The following is an 18,840-nucleotide window of genomic DNA, read 5'->3' on the forward strand; positions in this document are numbered from 1 at the left end:
CTGAGTATGAATGCATTCTCAGCAGAACAACTGGCTGAGGTTTTGAGCAGTTGTGTCAAACTGACTTCCTCTTATGTGGTACTATTGTGAGCTCTCGCTTGAGGACCCCTCGACCTGAGCAAAAGTATCCTGTTCAGGAGATTTCTCCCCAGGCCCTACAAATCCCAGCAGCCCTCACCCAGCTTCTCATCTGCTGGAGCCTATTCACTCCCTCGTAAATGCATCTAAGGTGCTTCCCACACTGGCTCTCCCCTACTGGGGCCCATATCTGCTCCCTGAAGCATTCTTTGCCTGAACAAATTCTGGGAGTGTTGGCCAATCCTGAAGCAGCTGCTACTCCTTGCTCCGCAGCCAAAGCATTAGCCAGCCCTGCTCTTTTCCTGTAAATTTCCAGGGCGGGAGTCAGACCCAGTCCCCTGGGGCCCCAACTGCAGGAGACACAGCTCAAGCTGTGAGTGGTCCCGCTGAAGTGAGGTGAGATAGGCACCCACACACCCCTTCCTTATCCCCTGGGCCCACGAGCGGCACTTAGCACACCATGCTCTTATCAGAGCATCATAGGGGAGTAGAAGGTGCAGTGGCATTGCCGAGAACAAAAAATAATGAGCAGTTTCACCACTGACAAGGCATACAACTTGAGGCAGGTGCCTTCATTACCAAGGCTCATTTTCTTCATCTATAAAATGGGAATAAATAGCATATTCTTCACAGGGCTGCTGTGAGAATTAAATAACATGCACCGTAAATCACTTAGTCCAGCACCGTGCATAGAGAAGGCCCTAAGTAAATGGTTGCTACTGATCATCATGATTTTTTTTTTTAAAAAAAACTATTTGGGGTAATGTTCAAGGGCTTAGCATAGTAGACAGCTGTTATATGATATCCAAACAAATCCTCTTCAGAAGCCTCCAGTCATTCTATCCTTCGACCCTTGGTGAGGATGACGGTGCAAGAGTCATGTAACCACTTTCTGCTAAATCCTGTTTTAACCACTCTGGGTGGTCGGTCCCATTACTTTGGGTATCTGATAGCTGTGTCTGAATTCTCTGTGGAAATTCCTAGTCTAAAATCCTGTTACAATTCACTCCTTTATTCAGTGAACAATTAATGAAGGTCCACCCTAACGCAGGCCTTTCCTGTCCCCTGCCTCCTTTATCCTCCTCACTTACTCATTCTTTGCCTTCCTGATATGAAATATTGTGATGAAGAATCAGTCAGTCACTCCTTCTCTCTTTATCCCTTCTTCCCTCTCCACCAATTTCTGGCTATCATTTTGGATACATGTGAGAAAATCTTTTTATTTTCTAAACAAAAATAGGTAACATGCAAACTGAAAAGAATTAAATTAAAACTACAATAAATAATGAAAATATTGGATGTCAAGTTATCTTATGAGCCTAGCACTTTTCTTTAACAGAAAGCATTGAAGGCTGACTCTTGGGAATTAGGTTCTTCAAAATGCTATTGCAAATACACACCACTAAAATATTACAGTAAAGAAGGTGCTTTATCATCTCTTCCTAGTACACAGTGCCTGGAATAGTAGGAAACAAGATGAAAATAAACAAGGGCCAGAAGATATTTCATTATTGTTTAAAAAAAAACTGTGCCATACTTTCTATAGCATATAAATACAGACGCATGAAAAGGATACAATAAAAACAGGAGTTGAAACGAAGACCCAGTGCTCTAAGACTGCTCCACCAGACAGCTGGGACATCAAACAGGATTTCAGAAATATCATATAACAGCTGTCTACTATGCTAAGCCCTTGAACATTACCCCAAATAGTTTTTTTAAAAAAAAAATCATGATGATCAATAGCAACCATTTACTTAGGGCCTTCTCTATGCACGGTGCTGGACTAAGTGATTTATGGTGCATGTCATTTAATTCTCACAGCAGCCCTGTGAAGAATATGCTATTTATTCCCATTTTATAGATGAGGAAAATGAGCCTTGGTAATGAAGGCACCTGCCTCAAGTTGTATGCCTTGTCAGTGGCGAAACTGCTCATTATTTTTGGTTCTCAGCAATCCCAAGCCACTGCTCCTTCTACTCCCCTATGATGCTCTGACCTGGAGGCAGATAAACACGAGTGTTCCACTTCTAATTTTGCCTATTTGTGTAGAAATGAAGGGCAAAATGGAATTCTAGCCTCATCTGGAAGTCTTTGGTTTTTGTGTTTTTAAGAGCTACCTTGACTTAAGCGGGCCTTGGACTGTTCTTTGTGTTAGTGAAACTTCTAGCGATCACAGTGACCCTCTGTTACAGGGTAAGGATGGAATGCAGCTGCCAACTGCCTCCCAGTAATCTCCTATTGAGGAATGTATCACAGCACCAACTCCAGGATGTGGGGGAGGACGGGGACAAATGAATCTGAGAATACAGGGGTTTTTTTTCCCATCTACTCACTGTCAATTGGCACCTATGAAAAGCAGTATGCAGCTAGTAAGCACCTTCACTATATCAAGCGAACCCACCAAGACTACATGGCAGGTCCCAAGTAATATATGACTAAACCTTTTTAGGTTTAATTTCTTTTTTTGTTTTGTTTTGTTTTGCTTTTTCTGAGATGGGAGTATCACTCTGTCGCCCAGGCTGGAGTTCAGTGGCACAATCTCAGCTCACTGCAACTTCCAACTCCCGGGTTCAACTGATTCTTCTGCCTCAGCCTCCCAAGTAGCTGGGATTATAGGTGCCTGCCACCACACCTTTCTAATTTTTATACTTTTAGTAGAGATAGGGTTTTGCTCTGTTGGCCAGGCTGGTCTCAAACTCCTGACCTCAGGTGATCTACCCACCTTGGCCTCCCAAAGTGCTGGGATTTCAGGCATGAGCCACTGCACCAACCTTGATTCAATTTCCCTGCAGCTTTTGCCCTCCTCCATTTCTGCATGAATACAGCTCACTTTTTCTCCCTCTGACCTTCTTTACCTTTCTCCCACAAACATTTGTTGAGCATTTGCTATGTGCCAACCCCTGAACTAGGTACAAGGAAATAACAAAGATCTCTGACCTCAAGGATTTTCCAGTTATAGTCCTGGGTTGTGAATATCACAATGGGGGACAGGTACTGGAGGCACGCATGTCACAGAGGAGATGTCAGGAAAGGTTTACATGGAAAAAAAAATGGAAACGTTCCCAAGTCTTCCCTGTTTGGAAAACATTTTATCCCTGCTGCAACCTAAATTCTATTCCACTTTAGAGCTCTGTCATAGAACCCTATGGCATGTTGGCTTACATTAGTCACTTGGGGCTGGGTTTATCTCCTCCATTCCATTCAGTATAATTCACTCCTCATAAATCCTGTGCTAGGCTGTGCTGTGGGAGAGGAAAATGATAAAGTCAATCCCAGGACTGGCTCAGCAGGGAGCTCACAGGAGGAAAGCTATGCAACAGAAGGATAAACCAAGTGCAACAGAGGATGACATGGACACAGATTTGCCTCCTCCCACTAAAGGAGGCAAATGCCATGGAGTGCTTTAGGGAAGAAGTGGCATTTGAGAGGAGCTTTGAAAGGTGAGCAAGATTTCTCTAGTCAGAGACCGAAAGACAGACGATGCTTTGTAGCAGATTCAGAGAAGGCAAGAAGAAGGGGAAAGAAAGAGACAGGGTGTTTGAAGGAACTGCAGTAAACCAGTGAGGCTGGCATATAGGGTATATGGTCAGGGAGAGGTGTATGATTGGAAGAAAAAAACCTGGAAACGTTAATTTGGACCAATCTGTGGGGGCTTTCAATACTTGTAAGGTATTGATACTTAATATGTAGGCTATTTCCCACTCAAAAATGCTTCCCATTTGGGGAAGTGGCAGTGGAGATGCTGGTGAGAAGTAGCAGCGGAGATGGAGAAGTGCCACTCTTGGGTCAGGGACTGAGTGTCACCTATTCATGTGTCCCCTGTAATAGCCAGCACTGCTCCCCCCTGTTCCATACGTATTTGTGAGACTGAACTGTATTAAAGATTCGATTTGAAAGTATGAATTTATGTCTTGCAGATGTCTTGTCCTTTTTGTTTTAATCCTGTCATAAAAGTCATTCAGTTCCAAGTCACACTACGTCCCTGCCGAAGGCTATCATTATCTGGCAGTTATGTGGCACCTCAGAGCAGTTGCACCTCATTTGCAGTCCTTAATTACCTCATGCACCATTTTAATTGGTCTGTGATTGTCTGTGTGGACAGACTTCGTATCCTTTCTGGAGTCAGCTGGGGCTGCCCCACCCTTTCCTACAAGCTCAGTCATCTGAACATCACTAACTGAGAAGACTCAGGAAGCCTGCTGATCTCCGAAGCATGCAAAGAATGGGCCCTCATGGGGAGTTCTAAAGACCAGAGGGCTGCTGGGACCCACCAAAGGGCAGCTGTCCAGTGAAGTCAAGAGTCACTTTAGGCAGGCCTTGTTAGGAAAGTAGGGAGGAAAGTACAACAGGGGCAAACTGTAGGGACCCCCCAGAGTGTGACACAAGAATTCCAGATGAGGTTTGATAATTACATCAGTAGGGATCTTTAAAAATGCTTAAGATGACCCATTTAGAAAGCAATCCACCGCAAGAGATGGCTTAGAATTATGGAATTAATGAGGACACAGTGTCTCCCGAATCCAGTCAAGTGGTCAGATTGGATTGGGATCATGATCTCGATTTAATCAAAAGATAATAATGGCTAATTTTACTGAGCATTTACTATGTGCCGGATACTTTTCTAAGCACTGGATCTACATTAGCATATTTAATCCTCACAATAATTCTATAAAGTGAATGCTATCATTTCTCCATTTTACAAGTGAGGAAACAGGCACAGAGCCAGCAAGACTTATCCTAAGTCACACAGTGGGCAAGTGGTAGAGTCTGAATTTGAAACCAGGCAGTCTGGCTCTGGCATGTGCTGAATGCAACACTCTCCCACCTTTCTGAGGTCAGAGTGTCTCTTGTTCTCATCACTCCGGCCAGCAGAACTGGAGGACAGAAGAGGCCTGAATTGTAACATCTCATTCTGAGATATGAAAGTTTGTCGTCACGGCATAAAGGGAAAAGCTTAGTTCTGCAGCCAGACAGAACTTCTTAGAAACACATTTCCATCATATTAGTGATCTTGGGCAACTTACTTAGCCTCTAAAGGTTACAGTTTCTTGGGCGTAGGATAGAGATTAAGAGCAAAATCACATACCTAGGCCTGAGCCTGGCATAGAGTGGGTGCTCAATAATGACTCTTATCGTGGTCTGTGTGCAGTCTGCAGAAAGCAAGCAATGCATAAGAATGGGTCCTTCTACATCCAGCAGTGTTTAGAGGAAAAGACTTCTGAGTCTAAGAGGGATCGTTCAACCCTATGTTTCCTGTAGCTTGGTGGTAATATCCCCCAGGAACATCAGCCCCCTTTATTCTAACTCTAGGATAACTGTTGTGCCTTCCAGTCTATGGTTCGGTCTTTGTTCCTGCCAACTCTGCCCTGAGGGGTCTGTCTAATCCTGCTGTTCTATCTCCTAGAGATACAGAGGGACCAGACCCATCTACAGTACTGCGAATCAAGCCCTACTTCTGATACTAGAATTTTCAATCATGGTTTCATTCTAAACCTCAACATCTGACTTCTGTGCTTGACCTTCAAGTGGGTAAATCTAACAATAGTATTATCTGTTATTTCTTCTCAGTGCAGGTGAAATTTATAAGAAAACTCTGTTCTTTTTCATGGTGCAATAGCAGGATGCAATAGAAAGTGGCCTGTCTCTCTGAGCTCTGTCTCTACCTCTTATGTGTGACCATGAGCAACTCCAATCCCTGCCCTTTCCCTCAAGAGTTCTTAGGATGATGGAATAAAAGAACAGACGTGGGCCGGGTGCGGTGGCTTACACCTATAATCCCAGCACTTTGGGAGGCCAAGGTGGGTGGATCACTTGAGGTCAGGAGTTTGAGACCAGCCTGGCCAACATGGTGAAACTCTGTCTTTACTAAAAATACAAAAATTAGCCGGGTGTGGTGGTGCACACCTGAAATGCCAGCTACTCAGGAGGGTGAGGCAGGAGAATAGCTAGAACTCAGAGGCGGAGGTTGCAGCGAGCCAAGATTGCACCACTGCACTCCAGCCTGGGCAACAGAGTAAGACTCTGTCAAAAAAAAAAAAAAAAAAGAGAGACGAGCACAGTGGCTCACGCCTGTAATCCCAGCACTTTGGGAGGCCAAGGCCGATGGATCACTTGAGGTCAGGAGTTCGAGACCAGCCTGACCAACATGGTGAAACCCTGTCTCTACTAAAAATACACACAAAAAACTAGCTAGGCATGATGGTGGGTGCCTGTAATCTCAGCTACTTGGGAGGCTCAGGCACAAGAATCACTTGAACCTGGGAGATGGAGCTTGCAGTGAGCCAAGATCGCGCCATTGCACTCCAGCCTGGGCGACAGAGGGAGACTCTGTCTCAAAAAAAAAAAAAAAAAAAAAACCCAGAACAGATGTGTTCATGTGTTTTGATGACAAAGAAACACATGAATGGAATGGAAGGAGGGAGTTATTATCACTGAGGTTTTACCTAGTTTGGGAAATCCTGGAAATGTTAAATAAGATTGCTTTAAGCCATCTGGGGCTTGGGGTACCCTAGAATCTTGAGGCTGTAAAGTGTTGTCAGTACTAAGGGCAACAGTGAGTGATCCTGAAAGAATTAGAAATGAGATTGTCCTCTGAGAATTAAAGTAGGACATCAACACATAATGCATTAGAGATTTGCTAAGTCACCTTAAAGAAACAGAATGGTCCTCAGACCAGGAAAGCTTGATGAAATCTCATTGAAAATAGTAATACAGATAAAGAATAAAAGCTCAATCAGAAGGGAGGTTGATGAGCTAAGAAAACGCTAGAAACCGGTGCAGTGGCTCACGCCTGTAATCCCAGCACTTTGGAAGGCCGAGGTGGGTAGATCACCTGAGCTCAGGAGTTCAAGACCAGCCTGGGCAACACAACTAAACCCCATCTCTACCAAAAAATACAAAAAAATTAGCCAGGCATGTGGTCCCAGCTACTCAGGAGGCTGAGATGGGAGGATCACTTGAGCCTGGGAAGCCGAGGTTGCAGAGAGCCGAGATCACGCCACTGCACTACAACCTGGGTGACAGAGTGAGACCCCTGTGTCACCAAGAAAGGAAGAAAGAAAGAAAGAGAGAGAGAAAGAAAGAAAAGAAAGAAAAGAAAAGACTAGAAAAGGTAGCAACCCTGCAAGGTCAGACAAGCAAGTCTTGGCAATGTTCACCTAATACCATCCAGGGCAGAGGGGCTCTGGTTAAGAAGGAGATTTGGGTAATTCTAATGACAAGTATCTCCCTATTATAGAGGTCTAGGCCAGATGCCTCTAAACATTCTTTTAATTTTTTTCCCCTTATTTTAATTCCAAACTTATCAAGCAATCTAATTATAGTTTAGCTTCTCATGTAGATCCACCTACAAGAAATAAATTCATTAGCCATTGGACTTAGGCATCCCTTGGCAATTGTATTTCTTACCATGAGTTAATAAACTGACACCTGATTATAATATGACTTCTCATGTGGCCTACTTAATTGGCTAGAATGCTCTAGTCATAGGCCTTGAACATTTGAAACCTTCAGCAATTCTAGTTTTCCTTGTAAATTAATAAGCTAGCGTCCTGGTTATGTACAGTAGCCTTGTGAGCCTAGACACCCTTGAGTGCTGACAAATTAGACTTCTTAACCTCAGGGGCAAAGGGCCAGAACCTGGACCCTGCCAGCTCATTAAGGTAATGCCCCACCGTGAAGGTTGTTTGGGAAACGTTTCAGCTGGCCTTTCCCTGGAGTCATTCAGTCAATTTCATTGCCCACACCATTCCTTTTGAAACACTACAGAAGGAACTGACTCCCCCGTGCAATGCAGGGATTCCCTCTATGGCAAAGCCTACCAACAGATGAATACGAATAAGCCCATATTCTTCATCCTGCCTGTCTCATTGGGGTCCCAGCCTGCCTTCCCCATGTTATTTCCCAATTCTTCTCTATATGCACTCTGAATTCCAGACTTGGTGTCTTTGCCTGTGTTGTCTATTTCTGCCTAGAATAATCTTTTTCCCTCTACCCCTTAGTCCCGTATGCCAAATCCCATCTTTGATTCAAGACTTGGGCTAGGTGTCTACTCTTCCACAACCACTTCCATGATTGCTACCCCATCTCTGAAGTCCCATAGATCATTCCTGTTCACTTGCATTTTCTACCTATGTTAGAGTGATGCCATAAAAGGTCTCTAAGAATCTCAGAAATAAAGTCCCCTCTCTGCTGACAGCATTTTTCCCTTGTAAGAAAATCTTCCTGGGAAGTCAGATTCATTCAGTCTTTCATGTATTTATTCAGTCATTTGACAGATATTTCCTGAGTGCCTCTATGTGCCAAGCGGTAGGAGGCAAGGGTGGATAAGATGGACAGGGCTTGTGTCCTCATTGCAGTTTCCAGTCTAGTGAGAGATGACATACACTAAATAAATAAACAGTTAATAAATTATGGCTGTAATAAGTGCCATGAAGCAGTACATGGTACACAGTTCTCTGAGAGTACAGAAGAGGCTTTCCAGAAAAGTTATCTTTAAGTTAAACCTGCAGGTACATAGGAGCCAAGAGAAGAGAAGGTGCTTGAAACAGTGTGAGTTGAATGATCTCAGTGGCCAGCGTCACTGAGCTGTGGCAGCCTGATGTTTTCAGTCCCTGGTTGACTACCCTGTCTTCAGATAATGCTAGGAACAAATTTAAAAACATTTTTCCTCTGCCCCTCTGTTTTCTAGCTCCAAGCAGACTATCCCCTTTACACAAACAGCCAGCAAAGTATCACATGATTTGTTGTATTTCAGCTCTCTTAGTTATAATTACATTCCTATCAGCCAATTGATTTTGTTGGTTTGTTTCACATTAACTTTTCCTAATTTCATTCTCAAAGGGTAACATTAACTTCATGCTTTAGGGAATCTTATTGTCAATCTCATCTACCACCTGTAAGGTACAAAAATCTTTGTTTTGTTATCTGTTGCATCTGCAGTGCTATGATGCCTGTCACATACATAGTAGGTGCTCAGTATATATTCACCAAGTGAATGGATGGATGGATAGATGAATTTTATCTTCCCTCTTACACCAGGAGCACACTACTTGCCTAGTTCACAGTTGGGCTCCTCTAGCACTTAGGACAATGTCCTGCACATGGTAGGTAATCAATCAATAAGTTATTTGAAAATGAAAAATCGCCGGGCGCAGTGGCTCAAGCCTGTAATCCCAGCACTTTGGGAGGCCGAGACGGGCGGATCACGAGGTCAGGAGATCGAGACCATCCTGGCTGACACGGTGAAACCCCGTCTCTACTAAAAAATACAAAAAAAACTTAGCCGGGCGCGGTGGCGGGCGCCTGTAGTCCCAGCTACTCGGGAGGCTGAGGCAGGAGAATGGCATAAACCCCAGAGGCGGAGCTTGCAGTGAGCTGAGATCCGGCCACTGCACTCCAGCCTGGGCGACAGAGCGAGACTCCGTCTCAAAAAAAAAAAAAAAAAAAAAAAGAAAATGAAAAATCACCTTGCCTTTGCTTGAACGTTTTCATGACTGGAAAGAACTTCTTGCTTTTTCAGGCAGTTGGTGCTAGTTGAACTGCTCTAGCTATTAAAGTTCCTCCCATTCTCAGGTTAACATCTACCTCCCTACTGGTCCTAGTTCTGTCCTCTGGACCCATGAAGGACAACTCCTCATCCTCTGCCCCGTAGCAGTCCTTCTGATATTGGGAAGAGTGACCAGGTTCTCGTAGTCACTTAAAAACAGGACATCTCTCCAGTGTGAACTCAAATCCTTTAAAATACTTTGAAGTAGGCTGGGCACAGTGGCTCACGCCTATAATCCCAACACTTTGGGAGGCCAAGGCACACGAATCACCTGAGGTCAGTTCGAGACCAGCCTGGCCAATGCAGTGAAACTCCGTCTCTACTAAAAATACAAACATTATCCCAGCTACTTGGGAGGCTGAGGCAGGGGAATCGCTTGAACCCGGGAGGCAGAGGTTGCAGTGAGCTGAGATCGTGCTACTGCACTCCAGCCTGGCAACAGAGCAAGACTAAGTCTCAAAAAAAAAAAAAAAAAAAAAAAGGAAAAAAATTAGCTGGGCATGGGGGCACATGCCTGTAATCTCAGCTACTCAGGAGGCTGAGGCAGGAGAATTGCTGGAACCCGGGAAGCAGAGGTTGCAATGAGCTGAGATCATGTCACCGCACTCCAGCCTGGGCAATAGAGCAAGACTCTGTCTCAAAAAAACAAAACAAAACAAAAAAAAACTTTGAAGTACTCCTAGCATACTTCAAAGGAGGACACAGCCCTCATAGGTTTGTGGGTGTTCTGAACTCTCACAGAGAGCCACTGGGCAAGCAGGTTCTCTCTCCAGGTCAGGAACCCAGACCGGAAACAGTGCTAGCAATAATGAATGTTTACTTCACAATTAATAATGGTTTACTGGTCAATCCACATCACACCCCTGGGATATAGGTCAGGGTTTCTAGGCCTATAAATGGTCGAGGAAATGAAGCAGAAGATAAGGGCTTAAGTGTATTTTGCATACGTGCTGGGGCCTGAGTGGAGGAGAGAACCACTGAGCTGAGGGCTCAGGAAATCAAGAGCCTATATCCAGGCTGATCCATTGGGAATCGCCACTGGCCTCTCTCCTAGGCTGAGAGAATCACTGTAGGTCCAATGTCACTATAACCAGATCTGTGAAATGCTGCACGTTCTAAGATAAGGAGTAAAGGGAAAAAAGAAAACAGAAGATAGACATTGAAGGCTTACTGTGTGCCAAGCTCTGCAGTAAGCTCTGTGTACTAACATATGTCAAAAATGTTTCCAAATACAGCACCTTAAACATAACAGACCCAAAGCTATGCATACAGGTTTAATATTATTTGAAATAAAGGGTGTATTACCTGGAGGCTCAAATATCTTTTTGTTACACATAGCTTTTATTGTAGTGGGATTTGCTCCAAATCCTCTTAGAACCAATACACTTGGGCAAAAAAAGAGTCTACCAAATAAAATAAGTGCACATCTTTGATTTCATCAATTTCATTGTATCGTAAATGCACAAGACATTTTTAGTGATTCCCTTTGAAAATCAGAATCCTTTCAAAATCATTTTATAATTTGAAGAAATCCCTTCTTTATATTAGATCTTCAAGAGTAAGGCTTCCTGCAAGCAATGATTCTTAACCTGTTGGGAAATTTTGAGTCCTTTGAGAATCTGGTGACAGCCCCGCGGGCTGTCCCCAGAAGAACATGTAGATTTGCATAAGCACAAAAAAACTGCTTATACAATTTCAGGGTCTGTGAACTCAAGGTTAAGGACCTCTAACCTCTCACATACATTGCTGATGAGAATATAAATTTTTACAAAAATCAAGAAGGGAAATTTGGCAATAGCTATCAAAATTACAAGTGCTAGATCGGAGGGCATTTGTTCATCAATAGGGGACTGGTTAAATAAATTTTAGTTAAATAAATTTTAGAATGTCTATACACAGAATACAATGTATCTTTGTTTTAAAAAAAGAATGTGAGGGTGGGCGGAGGTGGCTCATGCCTGTAATCCCAGCACTTCAGGAAGCTGAGGAGGGCAGATCACCTGAGGTCGGGAGTTCGAGACCAGTCTGACCAACATGGAGAAACCCCATCTCTGCTCAAAAAAAATACAAAATTAGCCAGGTGTGATGGCGCATGCCTGTAATCCCAGCTACTCAGGAGGCTGAGGCAGGAGGATCTCTTGAATCCAGGAGGCGGAGGTTGCAGTGAGCCAAGATCACACCATTGCACTCCAGCCTGGGCAACAAGAGAGAAACACTGTCTCAAAAAAAAAAAAAAGAATATGAAAGTTATTAATGTACTGATATAACACAATCTCTAACATATATGATATGATAAATGAAAAAAGAGAGATATAGGACAGCGTAAACAGTATACCATTTTTTGTTGTTGTTGTTGTTTTGACACAGTAAAACTCCATCTCTAAAAAAATAAAATAAAATAAAGTCAAGCAAGTCCTAAGCCTCACTTTCCTCATTTATTCAGTTATTCAACAAATGGAGTGTCTCTTATGTGCTAGACACTGTTCTGGCCACTAAAGATACCGCAGTAAAAAAAAAAAAAAAAAGAGACAAAAATATCTGCCCTTGCTTGAGGGATGGATATCCCAATGACTCTGATTTGATCATTATACACTGTATGCTTGCATCAAAATATCACATGTACCCCGTAACTATGTACAACTATTATGTATCCATAATGATTTAAAACTCAAAAAAAATCTCCACATTCATGGAGCTGACATTCTGTTGTGAGGAGAGAGACAACAAATTAAGAAAACTATGTAGTATGTTCAATGGTGGCAAGTGCTGGGAAGAAACTAAAGTTGGGAAGAAACATGAGGACTCCTGGCCGGGGGGAGTTGTAAACTAAATGGGGCTTCAGGGCAGGCCTTTCTGGGAAAGTGACATTGGACCTGAAAGTGAGGCAGCTCCAAACCCTGTGGATAGGGTGGTGGGGAAAGCAGTCCAGGCAGAGGGAAGAATCAGGGCCAAGACTCTGAGGCCCTGAGTGGGCTTGGCTTTCCTGAGGAAGAGCAAGGAGGCTGGAGCCCAGGAAGCTAGTGAGGAAGGCTGGGGGAAGGACAGCCAGAGAGAGAAGACACGGGCCCCTGTGGAGCCTCTGCAGCCACTGTAAGGGCTTTGATTTCCACTCTGAGTCAGATGGGAAGCCGCTGAAAGGTTTTGAACTTGCATTTTAACAGGAGCACTTTAGCTACCGTGATGAGAACAGACTTGAAGGGGGTGAGGGTGGAAGGTTACTGCAATCATCCGGGTGAAAGGGGATGGTGGTTTGAAGCAGGGATGTAACAGTGGAGGAGTGAGAAGTACTCTGATTCCGGATATGCTTTATGAAGGTGCAGCAACAGGATTTGCTGACCAGATTGGATGTAGGTGTGACAGCAAGAGAGGAGTCAAAGATGACTCCAAGGTTTTGGGCCTCAGCAACCTGAAGGCTGGAGTTGCCACTACCTGGGATGAGGAAAACTGAAGGGGAGGAAGTTTCTTGGGGGCAGAGGAACGAGAAGGAAATATTAGGAGCCAAGTTTTAGACGTTTTAAACTTGAGATGCCTTTTTTTCTTTTTTTCTTTTTTTTTTTTTTTTTTTGACGGAGTTTCGCTCTTGTTGCCCAGGCTGGAGTGCAATGGCATGATCTCAGCTCACCACAAATTGCGCCCACGGGTTCAAGCGATTCTCCTGCCTCAGCCTCCCCAGTAGCTGGGATTACAGGCATACGCCACCATGCCTGGCTAATTTTTTGTATTTTTAGTAGAGATGGGGTTTCTCCACGTTGGTCAGGCTGGTCTCAAACTCCCGACCTCAGGTGATCTGCCCGCCTCAGCCTCCCATAGTGCTGGGATTACAGGCGTGAGCCACCGCGCCTGGCCTGAGATGCCTATTAAACATCCAAACAGAGATGTTGAGTGGACAGTTGGATGTTTGGTCAGGAATTCTGGAGCATGGTTGGACTGTAATAATATTCATCTGTAAAACTGGGATAATATAATAACACCTACATAATAATACTTATTATTGGGAGGATTAAACAAGACAATCCATGTAAAACTTTCAGTGTACACAGGGCCTAGCACACAATATGCCCCCAATACATTTCAGCTATTATTCTTATTGAAATTTAAATACTGTCAGTATTTTTATCATTACTATGAAGTTATGAATATGGTTGCTTTTAAGATTAATAAGTTGTTTCTGTGTCAATTCCCAGGAATGATTTGCAAAAGAAAACTAAGTCTTGCCAGGCACAGTGGCAAGTGCCTATAGTTCCAGCTACTTGAGAGGCTGAGATAGGAGGATCACTTGAACCCAGGAGTCCAAGTCCAGCCTGGGCAACATAGTGAGACCAACTACCCTCCTCCCATCTCAGGAAGGAAGAAATATAGTGGAAGAAAAGAAGGGAGGAAGGAAGGAAGGAAGGAAGAAAGGAAGGAAGGAAGGAAGGAAGGAAGGAAGGAAGGAAGGAAGGAAGGAAGGAAGGAAGGGAGGGAAGGAAAGAAAGAAAAAAGAGAGAGAAAGAACAAAGAGAGAAAGAGAAAGAAAGGAAGAAATGAAGAAAGGAAAGAGAAAGAAAGAGAAAGAAAGAAAAGAAAGAGAGAAAGAAAAAGAAAGGAAGAAGGAAAGAAAGGAAAGAAAGAAAGAAAGAAAAGAAAAAAGAAAGGAAGGAAGGAAGAAAGGAAAAGAAAGAAAGAGGAGAAAGAAAGAAAGTAGGCAGTGCCTTTGGAATTGGTCTCTAGGCCCCAGAGTTTAAAACTCTGAAGAGTTGGACATTCATCCTAGTCCTTATAAGTTATGCCATGTTTCTTAAATAATCAGTATGTTACTTCATCAACCCAGAATTTATGTCAAGCTTTGAAAAGGGTTTGACATGGAGGATGAGGCAGTTTATCAGGAGAAATTGAATACCAGCAAGGACCCTGTGGGAAAGACATTCCCAGCCTGTTCATGTAGCCTTGGTGACACAGGGTTTAAACGGAATGAAGCATGAGAACTGACTACCCCATCTCGCCTTCAATAGCTGTAGATGTTATCTCTGGCCACAAGTTTATCTGGCTCCTTTTAAAATTGATTCACAAAAGCCACGACCCATGTCTTCCTGAAATAGCAAGCTTCTCAGAGGAACTTCCCTTGAAGAAGCACACCCTCGCTATCGTCTATTAATTTATTCAGTGTTCTTTAGCTGTTTTATGTCGGGGAAGTAGAAACGAGAGCTGGTATGGTTTTATTACACATTTCTAGATCTTTGAAGCAGCGAGCTTCTAACATCAAAACCTAAACAATGAGGTTTCTCATTATTTTCACTTCTCTTTGAATTTTGACTATAAATCCTTGACTCTGTAATTCTCCTTAATATCTATGACAGGCTTGATGCTCAATAACTACCTATTAAGAACCCTCCTAATCTCCATTTATATGCAAAGGAAAGAGATGTTGAAGTGGTTCAAACAGTTCAAAAATGCTTGTGTAACAAATAGATGACGAAGGTCACATATAATCCCAGATCTTGTTTGATGAATTTAGCAATGGCAACACAACCACACGGATACAGATGGACGTACCGGTGACAGAGAGAAGGAACAGTAACACGAAGGAGGCGCTTTTTCCCCGAATCCTTATTTTTCTTCCGTCTTTAAATGAGGCCATGTAAACTGAACTGACTGCCGCTAATGAGGAGGTCATTGCTCAATTAAACCTCATGAAACACCACTTTCATTTCTTTCCCCTGATTCTTTTGTTTCTAATGATTTTTTTCTTTTTTTTTTTTTTTTAGATGGAGTCTTACTTTGTCACCCAGGCAGGAGTGCAATGGTGCGATCCCGGCTCCCTGCAACCTCCGGCTCCCTGCAACCTCCGCCTCCCGGGTTCAAGTGATTCTCCTGCCTCAGCCTCCCGAGCAGCTGGGATTACGGCACGCGCCACCACGCTTGGCTAATTTTTGTATTTATAATAGAGACGAGATTTCACCATGTTGGCCAGGCTGGTCTCGAACTCCTGACCTCAATGATCCACCTGCCTCGGCCTCCCAAAGTGCTGGGATTATAGGCATCAGCCACTGTGCCGAACCATGTTTCTAATGATTTCTATATTCACGGTTACTATGCTTCAAGCAGTGGCTTCATGTGAAAAAATAAAAATAAAACAAAACCCTTCTCCCTTCTCCCAGGAGTCAAAGACTAACCCCTCAGGGTCTCATAGCCCAGAAGGACATGTGAGGGGCCAAGGGCTCCCTTACGTCTCTGGTTCCGTGTGGACACCCCTACTCCAGCCTCTCTCTGGCTGTGTGTCCCAGAACCCTGGGTGGAGGAGAGCTAAACAATCCAAGAACTGATCATTCTGAACTGAGCCAGTCAAGCTGATCTGTGGCAAGAACTTAATAAATTCCTATCTTGTATCTGTTTTTCTGTTTTAAAGGGAATCATTTTTGTTTTCTATTAATTTTAAAGTAAATTTTAGTTTTATATTTCCAGCAAAGCTAAGAGGGAAAAGGAAAGTTTTATGCATATTCAGCATCGTCGTGACAGAAGAAAATGCTATTTAGCAAGCGGTGCTTTATACACCAACCTCCCTTTGGCTTTAAAATTTGAACTCAGGGCCACCAGAAAAATACAGGTGTCTTTTTTCCCATGGGCAGTGTGGCCATAAAGTTTGTCATCCAACCCAGAATACTGCTGAGAGTGAAACAAAGCAATACAAAGAATGCCACCAGTACAACAAGCAAATCAGACATCACTTTCATCACCAAATAAGTCCCTAGTCTACAACAATTTTTTCATTGCTCAAGAGGCTTGATCCAATAGACGGTTCCATGGCTAGCACACAGAATAAATGCCCTCTTCCACCGGGATAAATATGCCCTACTGTTTTAAGAATACAACAGCAGGTTTCTTTCCTTCTCCTTTCTCTTATCCAACCATCTCTACTGCCATTTTAATTACAGAGTCCTGTCGCAGATTCTGTCTAACCAGACCTGCCATAACCTTAGCCCCTACATCCTTGCTCCAAAAAGTTCATCCAGGGGTCTAAAGATTATGCAACCCATCTCCTGAATTCAGTTAGTGGGCAGTGAGCTGAACATTTAAAATTCCATAAGGCTGAGCGTAGCAGTTCATGCCTGCAATCCCAGCTATGTGGGAGGCTGAGGTGGAAGGATCATTTGAGCCCAGGAGTTCAAGACAGGCCTGGGCAACAAAGTGAGACCCTGCTTCTACATAAAATTTAACAACTAGCTAGGCATGCACCTGTAGTCCCAGCTACTCAGGAGGCTGAGGTGGGAGGATCCCTTCAGCCCAAGAATTTGAGGTTGTGGTGAGCTATGATCATGCCACTGCACTTCAGCCTGGGTAACAGAGTAAGACCTTGTCTCATTAAGTAAGTAAGTAAGTAAATAAATAAATAAATAAAATTCCACCAGAGTGACAATACAATTTAGAATTAGTCTTATCTGCTATATAAACCAGGACAGAGGTGTAAGGCAATTTCCAAAGTCCTATCAGATAGGTGGCCTTTCTCGCCATTAGCAGGGGGCTCCTCTAAGGCACAGAATATGCACAATCTAATTCTATCTTCACGGTGGCTAGTGCCCAGAGCAGGGGCTGGTGTAGAGTGAGTTCTCAGTATGTGCTATGGAATGACCAGGCTGCTTTCTCATCTCCATCACCTCTGGGTTTTTGAGTGCCCATGCTTTTCCTCCCCCTTTCAATGCAGTGAAGGAGAGTCCTGCCATGATCTGTCAGCTGGCTGGGGTGGGCTTTGTTCAGCCCTCAGGCACTGGCTAGCATTCTGCATCTCCCAAGGATTGTGCTGAGCCAAAGAGAGCCTCCCACAGACTCCAGGTACCAGGTTTGGGCACAGGCTGAGTCTGCTGGGTTCCATTCAGTTCAGGAACATCCAACAAAGTCCATTACCTTCCCAGCCCCAGGCTGGGTACTGGAAGCACAGCCTGAAAGTCATATACAACATTGAAAGGTTATATATGCACTGAAGCACGGTGACTAACAGCAACAACTCCACAGTCGGTTTGTATTCCAGCTCCACAATGTACTATCTGATTATCCCTGGGTGAATATTTAACCTCTCTATGCCTGACTTTTCCATTTGTAAAGTGGAAATAATAGAGCCTGCCTCAGAGGGTTGATGTGAGAATTACACACAATGATTTAGAACCATGCTTGGCACAGCAGAGATGCTCAATAATGCTAACTATTACTATTTTGGGGTTTTGGCTCCTCTTCCTGCGGCCCTAATGCTTGGCCCACTTCCCTTCATTCTCCCTGGTTCTGGCTGGTTCCCCCATTTTTCAGGAGGGTCTTTTCTTTGCTCCTGGCAATGCTGAGGACCAAGGACACACATCTTCACGCTAACATTTGGCTGGTGCCTTGTTCATCAGGATTTAAATCTGAAACCTTTATGAGGTTAAGCAATTATCTACCATCCCTGAACACAAGTGAATCATTACATAACTATTTTTCTAAGAAGGAAAGAAAACTTGGTCCACACAGAAGGAGGACCAGATTTGGAAGGAGTTGCTTTGAGCCAGAAGCCCCTGTTTCTAAGCATACCTTGTGACTACATATTTCCAGTTCTTTCAGGGACAAAAGTGGGCGTTTCCACCCACCTCTCAGAAATTCTGATACCAGTGAACAAAAAGAATCTTCTCAGGATTTTTAACAATCAGGCTGTTATTTCTTCTCTACCCACCCTAAGTTCTCTACCAGGTACTAGATCATCTTAACTAGTAATGATTGGTTATATTTATTCAATTAGGCAAATGGACACTTTTCTTTGTGCTTCCCAAGAAATCTTTAATATAATCACCAAAGCCACTATTACCTAGTCAAGAAAGGTAAACTTTGAAATAAACTGGATATTTTTCACTTGGATTAAGAAAATTCTGAATTTTTATAATTTTATAGTTCATAGCCTCAAACTCCAAATAATTTTAATTCACACACTTAACAGCTGCATTCAAAAACACTGCATTGCTGCCATGCTTGCCCTAGCCAAGTTCCAGGTGGTACCCTTTGTATCATCTCCAACACTTAAATTATAGATAATTTCAGTGAAAAGCAAATAATCAAAACTATTAGGCCAGGCGCAGTGGCTCACTCCTGTAACCCCAGCACTTTGGGAGGCCAAGGTGGGCAGATCACCTGAGGTCAGGAGTTCAAGACCAACCTGGCCAAAATGGAGAAAACCTGTCTCTACTAAAAATACAAAAAATTAGCCGGGCGTGGTGGCA

General features: G+C 43.5%; 1 protein-coding gene across 1 annotated transcript in view; it reads right to left on the bottom strand.

Moving 5' to 3' along the window:
- Positions 1 to 18,840, bottom strand: part of FRMPD1 (FERM and PDZ domain containing 1) — a 152,613-nt gene that overhangs the window by 133,182 nt on the left and 591 nt on the right. The gene's annotated exons all lie outside the window — the stretch shown is intronic.

This window comes from Macaca mulatta, chromosome 15 (assembly GCF_049350105.2).
Source record: "Macaca mulatta isolate MMU2019108-1 chromosome 15, T2T-MMU8v2.0, whole genome shotgun sequence".
NCBI lineage: Eukaryota > Metazoa > Chordata > Mammalia > Primates > Cercopithecidae > Macaca > Macaca mulatta.